Below are 12,414 nucleotides of genomic sequence, written 5' to 3'. Positions count from 1 at the left end.
ATGACAACTGCATATCTGATATAAGACATAAAATAACCAAGTACCTGGAATTTTCATTAACCGAAGGCAACAATTTATATCTAAGGTTCTACAACAAGGGGGAAGATGGTGCCCTCGGGGTGGTGCTGGGGTGGGAATTCTGAGTGGAGTCATTCAGAGCATGAAAAAGGACGAAGAATGGAAGGTGCTTATCATATATCATCTGAGCATGAGCATCCAGTTATCCTGCTGCAAAATGTCAGACATCCCAGCCAAGGGCATCACCGTTGTTGAAGATATCAATAAACAGCGAGAACTCATCTCCTGTTTTGAGGCCATTTATTTGCTGAGCCCCACAGAGAAGTCTGTTCAGGCCCTGATCACAGACTTCTGTGGGACCCCGATCTTCACCTACAAAAGTAGCACATGTTGTCTTCACTGACAACTGCCCAGAAACACCGTTTAGTAAGCTGGGCTGCTGTCATTTGCAAAGGCAGTGAAGATGTTGAAGGAGATCCAGCTGGCCTTAGTCCCCTATGAGGCCAAGGTGTTATCCCCTGGATGCCCACATAGCACCTACAACCTCTACTCTCTGGGCATGGGAGCATGCACAGCAGCTTGAGGTGCTGGTCCAGCAGACTGCTACACTTTGCACCAGGCTGCAGGAGTACCCTGTCATCTACTACTGCAAGGGCCTGAAGCCCATGGCCCAGCTGGCTCATGCTGTCCTGGCCAAGCTGAACGCCTTCAATGCAGACACTCCTAGTCTGGGCAATGGCCCTGAGAAAATCCACTTGCAGGTGCTAATCACGGACTGGGCAGCTGACCCCATGTCACCATTGCTGCATGAACTGACATTCCAGGCCATGGCCTATGATCTGCTGGACATTAAGCAGGACACGTACAGCTATAACCACCAGGCTGAGCATGGTTTGGGAGAAGGCAGTGCTGCTGGATGATAACGATGATCTATGAGTGAAGCTATGGCACCTGCACATTGTGGACATGACCAAGAGGGTCACAGACCTTCTGAAGACATTCTGTGAGGGCAAGAGGCTGACCACTGACAATGCCAACATCAAAGACCTGTCCCACATCCTGAAAGAGATGCTGCAGCACCAGAAGGAGCTGAACAAGTATGCTACATACCCAAATTTAGTGCATGAATGCATGATGTGTTTCAAGGGTTCAGTGGAGAAACTGTGCAGTATGGAGCAGGACCTTGGCCATGGCCTCCAACACAGAGGGCAAGAAGGTCAAGGACACCATGAAGATGATCTTGCTGGTGCTGCTTGACATAACAGCGCCAGCCTACGACAAGGTCCGGGTCCTGTTGCTCTATATCCTTCTTCCCACTGGTGTGAGCAAGAAGAACATGGCCAAGCTGATCCAGCATGCCAGTATGCAGGCTCACAGCAGCCTCATCCGGAACCCGGAGCAGCTGGGAGGCACCATTAACAACCCTGGGGATTCGGGAACCTCCAGCCAGCTGGAGTGGATGGAGTGCATGGAGTCCACTTATCAGATGTCCCGTGGACTCGGGTCGTCAAGGACATGACGGAGGATGCCATGGAAGACTGGCTGGAACGAAAGCTGCGGCCCTTTTGTAGCTGACATTGCCCCCACGCCCATCTCCCAGGCCACTGTCAGTGCCTGTTTTGGCCACTGGCACAAGAACAAGGCAGGTGTAGATGCTTGGGCCGGGCCCTGGCTCATCATGTACATCGTTTGCAGCACGGTCATGTCAGAGATTCGGCGTCCTACGAGGTGACCGAGGACACTGAGGGCAAGTGGGAGGTGCTTATTGGCTCCTTGCACATCTTTCCTATGACCCACTTCCTGGATGACCTCAAGACACAGGACCAGAAGCTCAAGGACATTGCCCTGCCTGGCCCCAACTCCCTCCATTTCTAGAGAAATAAACTTCCATCTTGCCAAAAATAATAATAATAAAAGGTTCGACAACTGTAATATGGACCTCCTAGACTTGATAAAAACGAAAAGATGAATCTGGTTTTTCTCCACATACCTATTGGAGTTCTTAAAAGTTGACATGTATAGACATAATATAGTTCTAGAATGCAGGCAACTCGTTTTCAACTTAAGATGTACACTGACTCTATGTGCATCATTACACAAACCTGGTACCTACTGTTAGTGCATGAGTATTTATTGCATTTCCCAAGGAAAGGTAAGACAACCTACATACTAGAAAACTATCTGGTTATTTCAATTTGCACAAGTACCAGAACATCTTTGTAAGCTGCTGACTGATACAGTGGCACGAATATTCACGTACTGACTTTTGTGTGGACATACACCTTCATTTCCCAAGGATGAATGCCCAAGAGTACCACTGCTGGGTCATATGCAGTTGCATGTTCCGTTTTTAACAGTTCAGTCAGAAGCTGCCAAACTGTTTTCCAGAGTAGCTGTGCTATCTCACATTCCTACTGTCAATATACGAGTGATGTGGTTACTCCACATCCTCATGAGCATTTGGCATTGTTATTCTTTTCCTTTACCATTGTTCTAAAAGGTATGTGCTTATATCTCATTGTGGTTTTCATATGCATTTCCCTAACGGCTATAATGCTGAACATCTTTTTATGTGTTTATCTGCCATCCATATATTCTTCCTGGTGAAAATTCTGTGCATGTTTTTTTCCTGTTTTCTAACTTGATTGTCTCTTCTTTTTTACTATTAAAAGTGCTTTATATGTTCTAGATGAATCCTCGGTCAGATATATGACTTGCAAATGTCTTCTCCCATTCTGAGCTTATCTTTTCATCTTCCTAACAGGGTCTTTCACAGAGCAACAATTCCTAATTTTGATGAAGCCCAAATTATTGAATTTTCTCTTTCATGGATTGAGCTTGCGGTGTCATGTCTAAGAACTCTTCATGTGGCTTCAGATCCTGAAGATGTTTTCCCATGTTATCTTCTGAAGGTTTTATAGCTTCACACTTTACATTTATTTATTTTTTGGTGGCTGGCCAATATGGGTGGCCGAACCCATGACCCAGCACCCAATTTAACTGAGTGAGCTAGCTGGCCAGCCCTACATTTTACATTAAAATCCGGGATTCACGCTGAATTATGTTTTGTGTGAGGTTAGGATAAAGTTCATGTTTTTGTCTATGAATGTCTATGTTACCCTAGCAACATCTGATGAAGACTACCTTTCCTCCACTGAATGTACCTTTGTTAAAAATCAATCGAAAGCCTATCAATTGAACATATTGGCAGGGATTGATTTCTGGAAATTTCTATCTTGTTCCAGTAATCTATTTGTCAATAACAAAGTGTCTAATTATTGTAGCTATATATTAAGGCTTAATACTGGGTAGACTAATTCCACACACTTTTTTAAATTTCAGAATTGTTTTAAGCTATACTATTCTCTTTGCCTTCCCGTGTAAATGGCAGAATAAGCTTATCTATTTACAAAACGTCTTGCTGGAATTTCGATAGAAACTGCAATGAACCTACTGATAAATTTATGACGAACTGACATCTTTATTATGTTGAGTCTTCTAATCCACGAACACAGTACATTTATTTAGATTTTCTTTGATTGTTTTCCATCAGTGTTTTGTAGTTTAACACATAAAATCCTGTAGGTGTTCTTAAATTTATACCTCCTATTTCATTTTTTGAGCTATTGTTTTTTCATTTGGATTTCCACGTGTTCCTTGCTAGTATACAGAAATAAAATTGATTTTCTGTATTTTAATCTTGTATTCCAATGACCTTGCTGAACTTACTAGTTATGGGTTTTTCTTTTCTTTTTTTGTAGACTCCTTCGGATCTTCTATGCAGACCATCATGCTTACTTCAAATAGGGAAAATTTTATTTGTTCTTTTCCAAACTGTATGCATTTAATTACCGTAATTTTTGTGTAGAATTTCCAGTATTATGTTGAATAAGCACAGAGAAAGAGACATGTACTAGCAGTTTGTAGTGTGTAATTCATTTTACATATGGCTGAACTTGATTTGCTTAGAATTTGGTTAGAATATCTGCATTAATGATCATGATAAACATTGGTCTATGGTTTTCCTTTTTAAAAGAAAATTATGTATGCCTGGTTTTGGAACCAGAGTAATACTTACTTCACCAAATTACTCTCTCCACTTCTATTTTCTGGAAGAGATTGTGTAGAATTTATATTATTTAAATGTTTAGTAGAATTATCCCTTGAAACCATGCGGGCTTGGAGATTTCTTTTTCAACAGTGGATTAAATTTCTTTAAAAGTTTGAAGGCTATTTAAATGATCTATTCAGTTTTGGGAGATTTTTGGTAGTTTGTACTTTTTTTTTTTTAAAGATGACTGGTAAGGGGATCTTAACCCTTGACTTGGTATTGTCAGCACCACACTCTCCCAAGTTAGGTAACCAGCCATCCTTATACATAGGGATCCGACCCCATGGCCTTGGTGTTACCAGCACCACACTCCCCTAAGTGAGCCATGGGCCAGCCCTAGTAGTCTGTACTTTTTGACAAACATCCATTCCATCTAAGTTGTTTTAAGTTTGTATGTAGATTTACTCATAATATTCTCTTATTATTCTTTCAAAGTCCATGGGCTCAGAGTGAAAATCCATCTCATTCTTAATAGTGGTAATTTGTGACTTTCATCTTTTTTTCTATGTCATCCTTGCTAGAGGTTTGTTAATTTTATCAATATTTTCAAGCAGTTTTTTTTTCTTTTTTTGCTCCTTTGATTTTCTTTCATTTATAATTATCTCAATTAAACTTTTATAAACAGTATAGGTAAGTCAAAATGAAACTTTAAAGATGTTCAAGTAACCCACAAGAAGGCAGGAAAAATGAATAGAAAATTGAACAGAGTGAAAAACAGAAAATAAAGAAATTGCTGGATTAAGCCCTAACATATTTTTACTTATATTAAATGTAAATGATCTATATGGCTAGATAGGAAAAATAAGTTCCAGTGTTGTGCAGCAGTGCTAAGCATCTATAATTAGCAATAATCTACCATATGCTCTCAAATGGCTGGAAGAGAGGAGCTCAAATGATAAATTCTTGTGATGATGAATATGCTAATTACCCTAATTTGGTTATTACACATTGTATACATGTATTAAAGTGTAACTGTACCTGATAAATATGTATAATCAATACATGCCAATTAAAAAATAAATTTAAAAATGTAAATGACCTAAATATACCAATTAAAAGATAGAGGCTGACAAAATGGATTACAAAGATGACACAACTACATACTGTTGACAAACAGACTTCAAATACAGTGATATAGGTTGGTGGAATGTCAACATATGGAAAAGGATAGGTCATGCAAACAATCAAATAAAAACAGGAGTGACTATATTAATAATGGATAAAGTAGACTTCAGAAGAAAGAACATTTCCAGGCGCAAAGGGAGATGTTACATAAGGATGAAAATGTCAGTACACCAAGAATAAACAGCAATTTTAAATGTGTATACACCAGACTACAGAGCTTCAACATACATGAAGCAAAACTGATAGAACTGAAAGGAGAAATGGACAAATTCAGAATTATTGTTGGAGACTTTACACTCCTCTCGAAACACTTGATAGAACTACTAGACAGAAAATCAGCAGGGATACAGAAGAATTTAACACTGTCAACCATCAGGATCTAATTGACATTCATTGATTACTGTATGCAACAACAGTAGAATAGACCTCCCTTCAAGCACCCATGTAACACTCATCAAGACAGACAATATCTTGGGCCATGACACACATCTCAGGATGTTAAAAGGAATTGGAAATAGACAGGATGTGTTCTCTGTCCATACACAAAATAGAAATTAATAAGAGAAATACAGGTAAATCTCCAAACACTTGGAAAGTAAACACCACATTTTTAAATATTTATGGGATTTCTAGGGAAACAAATACATGAACTGAATAAAAATGAAAGTGCAATGCATCAAAATTTGAGGAATACAGTTAATACATTGTCAAAAAGGCAATTTATAGCACTAAAAGCTTACATTAGCAAAGTAGAATTGTTTCAGGTCAGTAACCTAACCTTCCACTCTAAGAAACCAGAAAAAGAATAGCAAGATTTTAGGATCAGTTTGTTGATGTCCACAAAATAACTTACTAGGATTCTGAGTGGGATTTCAATGAATCTATAAATCAACTAGAGAAAAACTGACATCTTGACAATATTGGGTCTTCCTCTTCATGAACATGGAACCTCTCTCCATTTGGATTTTCTTTGATTTCTTTCATCAGAGTTCTATAGATTTCCTCATATAGATATTACACGTATTTTGTTCTATTTGAACATCAGTATTTCATTTTTTGGTGCTAATGGAAATGGTATTGTGCTTTTACTTTCAAATTCTACTTGTTCATTGCTGGTATATAGAAAAACAACTGACTTCTGTGTATTAACCTTGTATCCTGTAACTGCCATAATCGCTTATGAGCTCCAGGAGATTTTTTTGGTCAATTCTTTTGGATTTTCCACATAGACAATCATGTTATCTATGAACAAGGACAGTTTTATTTCCTCCTTCCCCATCTGTATACTTTTTGCTTCCTTGTCTTACAGCATTAACTAGGACTTGCAGTATGATTTTGAAAAGGAGTGGTGAGAGGGAACATCCTTGCCTTGATCTTAGTGCCATCTTTGAGTTTCTCACTGTTAAATATGAAGTTAGCTGTGGGCTTTTCGTACATATTTTTTATGAAGTTGAGGAAATTCCACTCTATTTCTAGTGTACTGAGAGTTTTTATCATGAACAGGTGCTGGATTTTGTCAAATGTTTTTTTCTACATCCATTGACATGATAATATAATTTTTCTTCTTTATTCTGTTGATATGATAGATTACATTAATTGATTTTCAAATGTTGAGCCAGCCCTGGGATAAATACCACTTGATAGTTGCTTTGGGTTAAGTGTGCCCCACAAAAGTTAATGTATTGGAAACATAAACCCCCTTTGTGATAGTGCTAAGAGGGTGGGAAATCTGATTATGGCATTTGAAAGTTGAGGCCTTGAAGAAGGGTTTAGTTTGAAAGGACTATTCCCTTGCAAATGGGCCAATCCATTCATGGAGTAATGAGCATGGTTCTGATGGCTTTAAAAGGAGAGCAAGTGAGGAGATTAGCTCTCTCTTACTCAGCCTGTTCTCACCATGTGATACTCTGCGTTGAATTGGAGAGTCCCCACAAAAAAAAACAATCTCATCAGATGTGTTCCCTGGACCTTGGACTTTCCAGCCTCCAAACTGTAATAAATACATTTCTTTTCGATATAAATTACCTAGTTCCAGATATTCTGATATAAGCAACAGAAATGGACTAGTATAGTAGCAGTGTGTAAAATTCTTTTTACACATTGTTGGATTTGATTTGCTAATATTTTATTGAAGATGTCTGCATCTATGTTTATGAAAGATACTGATCTGTAGTTTATTTTCTCATAATGTCTTTGCCTTTTTTGGTATTAGGGTAACAGTGGCTTAGAATGAATTATGAAGTACTCCCTCTGCTTCTACCTTCTGAAACAGATTGTAGAGAACTGGTATTCTTTCTTAGATGTTTGGTAGCATTCACCAAATCAATAAGGGGTCTGGTGCTTTCTGTTTTGGAAGGTTATTAATTATTGATTCAATTTCTCTGATATAGGCCTACTGAGATTGTCTATTTCTTCTTGTGGGACTTTTGGTCCATTGTGTCTTTCAAGGAATTTGTGCATTTCATCCAGGTGATCAAATCTGTAGGCATAAGGTTGTCCATAGTATTCCTTATCCTTTTAATGACCATGGGATCTGTAGTGATGTCCCTTCTTTTCATTTCTAATATTAGTAATTTGTCTCCTGTTTTTTCTTAGTCATCCTGGCTAAAAGCTTGTCAATTTTATTGATCTTTACAAAAAAAGTCAGATTTTGGTTTTGTTGATTTTTTCTATTAATTTCTTGTTTTCAATTTCATTGATTTCTGCCCAAATTTTTATTATTTCTTTTTTTCTGATTGCTTGGGATTTAATTTGCTCTTCTTTTTCTAATTTCCTAAGCTGGAAACTTAAATTATTAATTTTAGATCTTTTCTTATTTCAGTGCTGTAAACTTCCTCCTAGCACTTCTTTGCTGGATCCCACAAATTTTGTGTTTTCATTTTCATTCGGTTCATGGTACTATTAAATTTATCTTGAGATTGCTTCTTTGATTTATGTGTTATATAAGAAGTGTGTTCTTTAATCTCCAAATAGTTTGGATTTTCCAGCTATCTCTCTGTTATTGATTTCTAGCTCAATTCCATTGTGATTTGAGAGCAGACATTGTATGAATTCTATTATTTCAAATATCTTAATGTGTGTTTTATGGACCAGATGTGATCTATCTTGGTGCATGTTTCATGTGAGCTTGAGAAAAATGTGTACTATGCTAATTGTTAGATGGCATAGTCTACAGATGTTCATTATATCCAGTTGATTGATGGTGGTGATGAGTTCAACTATGCCCTAACTGATTTTCTGTCTGCTGGATATGTCCATTTCTAGCAAAGGGGTGTTGCAGTCTCCAACTATAACAGTGGATTCATCTACTCCTTTTTGTAGTTCTATCAGTTTTTGCCTCACTGAATTTTTATTTGGATTACTGTAATTTTCAGGTCTAAATCTTCTATTTTTTTTTGTTTATTTTAAGTGTCTTTAATTGCTTGTTCAGACATCTTTATGATGGCTACTTTAAAAGCCTTGTCAAATAATTCTAACACCTGTGTCATCTCTATGTTGGCATCTGTTGAATATCATTTCCCATTCAGGTTGAGATTTTCCTCGGTGGTGGTAAGATGAGTAATTTTTATTCTATCCTATCCAGTCAGGATATTGTGATGAGACTGGATTGTATATAATCTTGAATTTTAGCAAGCCTTTACTAATACCATGCTGGCAGGGGAAACTGCTGTCCGGGAAGGAAGGACACTACCACTAGGCAGGGTTGAAGTCCTGGCTCTCCACAGGGCCTCCATTGACACCCTGGGGGGTTGTAACTTGTCACCCCTGAAAAGGGATGGAAGTCCAAACTCTCAATTAAGCCTCCACTGATATTGTGGTAGGGGACAGATAATTTGTTTTTGATGAGTTTGGTAGAAGCTAAGGCTCTCCACTTCGTGTGCACTGACGTTAACCATAGTGGGAAGGGTCAATTCATCAGTAAAGAGCAGAGGTGGAAATCCACTCGCACTGCAGGAAGAGGGGATGGCAAAGAGGGGAACACGTTACTGCTCTGTGGTAGTAAAAGTCTTGGCTCCTTACTTGATCACCACTGGCACCACAGGGAGAAAGAGGAATACTTTGCTCCTGCTGGGTATGGGTCTGAGTCCAGGTTCTTCACTTGGCCTCCTCTGACACCACCCCAGTGGGAAAGGGGAGAGGCACAGGTGCAAGTCTCTGCTCTCCACTTAGCCTTTGCTGACAAAAGTGCAAGGGCAATGGTCCCCCGCCTCGTGGTGTTATGCAGGAGTAGGGTGTTTAATGTAAAATACCTTTCTATATTTCTAGGCTGCTCCTTGCTCAGTCCTTTGGCAAGAGAGAACAGGCTTTTGTTGGGGATTTTGGGGGTGGATGGGGGTCTGTGTCAGTTGACATTTCTGGGTTGTGGGCATCCAATCTGAGTTATGTAAGAATCAAAAAGTAAACACAGGGAACTTACTGCTATGTCATGGTCCCTGGCCGGTCTGTTATCATCTTTCCACCAAGGAAAGTCTGCTTATATTTGTTTAATATATAATGTCCACGGTTTTTAGATTTACTTAGTGGAAGAAATAGTAGACATGTATCTATCACATTTTGTGAAGATCCAGAAGAACATGTGAGTTTAAGGAATCAAAGACCAGACTTAACATAATTTTATATATTATAGAGTCAAAACAGAAGATGAACATAAAGTAAAAAACAGAGAAATACAGTATTAGCTATGAAAAAATCCCATCTTCTATAGAAACATTACCTTTTCCAGCTGTCCTCCTGATCTTGGGAATGGTGAATTTCTTCAAATGATTGACTTCTACACCAGTAAAAAATAAAGGTTCACTGGTTGAGCTCATTTTCCACAGTGTCTTGTGTTTGGCAATCTCTTTCATTTCCATTTTGTTGGTGGCCTAAAATCAACGCAGAGTTATTGAGCAAAAGCTCGGTAAATACATTAAAGACGTTGGTAATAAAATTGTTTGAATGTTCTGAAACGGAATTGAATTAAGACATATACTTGGTCATACTGTCAACAGTTTTCAATTTCAACTTGCCAGGTTATCCAAAAAAGAAAATGAATTCACTTTGGTTTTTATACAATATTAGAAGTATTTACTTTTTAGTTTCTAACACACGTTTTCCTTGTACGTTATGTAAAGGTTGAATATCCCCTTTCCAAAATGCTTGGGACCACAGTGTTTTAGATTTTGAATTTTTTCAGATTTTGGAATATTTGCATAATACTTACCAGTTCAGCATCCCCAGTCCGAAAATCCAAAATGCTCCAGTGAACATTTCCTTTGTGCAGCATATGTTGGTGTTCAAAAAGTTTCAAAATTTGGACCATTTTGGATTTCTGTTTTTCAGATTAGTTAATTACTCAAGCTGTAATTGTAATTGGGTAACGAAAGCCTCTGTGTCCCTGAAAAGCTTAAATACTTTGAGAAATAGCAATTTTTATAAATATTTGGTAAATTTCTTGCAAATACTCTATTTTTTTAAAGTATTTTTCCTGTATGTTTCTGTGACTAGAATGATATTCTCTTTAAATCAGAATCTCTGGCATTAGGAGAAATTTATGAAAGCTGTAAACCAACTATTGCCTGACTACCCTACAGCTGATGGTCAACTGTAGTTCACTGGCTATTTTTCCATAGTATCATTCTACAAATGCCTAAGACAACATCATATACTGTTATCCTAGTAGTAACAAAGATATTACTCCCCTTCCTTGTTCTCCCTTCCTCCATTTTCTCTATCTCCAACCTGCAACTTACCTCTCCCCATACACATACAAACACTGACTCTTAGCCTCTCCAATAGAATTCAAACTGGATATCAAAGGAATGCTATGGTGCTTATGCAGAGAAATCTAGGTAAGGAGGCATTTTACATACCATTTCATAATATGGTTCATGGGCCTCCTGATACGTATCAACTGCTTAGTTCAAGCATTAGGTCACAATCCAAATTAAGAGATGGCAAAATTCTACAGAGGGATCATAAAGAATAAGATTCTATAGGAGGTTCAATAAAGGATTCCCTCCCAATCCCCACTCCTCCTCTGCCCTTTATGAAAGGAGCTCTTGCATCTCCCAATCAAACATGGATCAGAGTAGGGAATGGACAGAGACCTCTAGAAAGATGAAAAGAAATTCAGTCCTTCTCTCATCCAGCCACATTGACAGACACTAGTGAGGTGTTGCCTTCTAAAAAGAATACCCTGAAGATATACCAGCTCCAGAGATAGCTGTCAAGACTGCCATGTTCCCTGGCAGTTTAGTAAGGGGGAGAAGGGAGAATTATTTATTTAGGATGACTTAAATTACAGAAAAACTCTTCAATTTGTCTTGATCTATATCAACAGCACATAAATGTATGGAACAATCAGTTGAATATATTTACTTAAGAGACAAGTGCTGAGAAATCCTCAATACTGTTTTTCACTACAGTTAAGTTATATATTCAAGAAAGCTGGATGATTTTAGCTATACGGTTTCTTACAAAATGTTTCTCTAGTAGGATTTACTAATACATGAAAGACTTCTGAAATTCACTGATTTCTTTCCTAAATGCTTAGGACATTACATTGCCACAAAAAGCTAAGTTTAAAATTGATGAAAGATTAATATTCAGGGTACAATGCTATTCAATATCCTCTATTAAATAAATCACACCAAGTAATTTTTCAATTACTTTTCCAACATTGAATAATATGCCTTTAACTTCAACCCAAACAAATCACCCATGCTAAAGTGATAACAAATTCATACATTTCTTTATGCTCACATATCACATACCCATAACCATTACATTTATATTATTTACTTTTACATACATATGCAAAAATGTGTCATGTTTTATATTACAATTGTCTTATCAGCCATTATATACATGTTTACATATTTTGTTTATTTATATCTATGTAGAAATAAAATCAGAAAGTTTGAATCCGAAGGATTCATGGCAAGGCTATTCTATGTGAGCAATAGAGAGTAGACCAAAAAATTCCTAAAAAATTTAGGAACTGTTAATGAACAGTGCAATGCACCCAGGAGGTCCTAAACAGATACTCAAAAGAAACGATGAACTAAACAACTAACGAATCAAAAACAGAAGGATTTTGCAATAATTAAAACATCTATGTATATAGGTTTTAAGAGTGTGTATTATGAAGAATTTCATACCTATATATTTAAAGTTTA

The 12,414-nt window shown here is 37.5% G+C and overlaps 2 pseudogenes; one reads left to right on the top strand and one right to left on the bottom strand.

Annotated features, from left to right (window-relative positions):
* Nucleotides 1-1,893, top strand: LOC134367093 (syntaxin-binding protein 2-like; annotated as a pseudogene).
* LOC134366592 (testis-expressed protein 15-like) overlaps nt 1-10,107 on the bottom strand; it is a 50,673-nt pseudogene extending 40,566 nt beyond the window's left edge.
* Between the last annotated feature and the right edge of the window lie 2,307 nt (nt 10,108-12,414).

This window comes from Cynocephalus volans, chromosome X, assembly GCF_027409185.1.
Source record: "Cynocephalus volans isolate mCynVol1 chromosome X, mCynVol1.pri, whole genome shotgun sequence".
Lineage (NCBI taxonomy): Eukaryota > Metazoa > Chordata > Mammalia > Dermoptera > Cynocephalidae > Cynocephalus > Cynocephalus volans.
The sequence above is the reverse complement of the archived record's forward strand: the minus strand, read 5'-3'. Positions and strand labels throughout refer to the sequence as shown.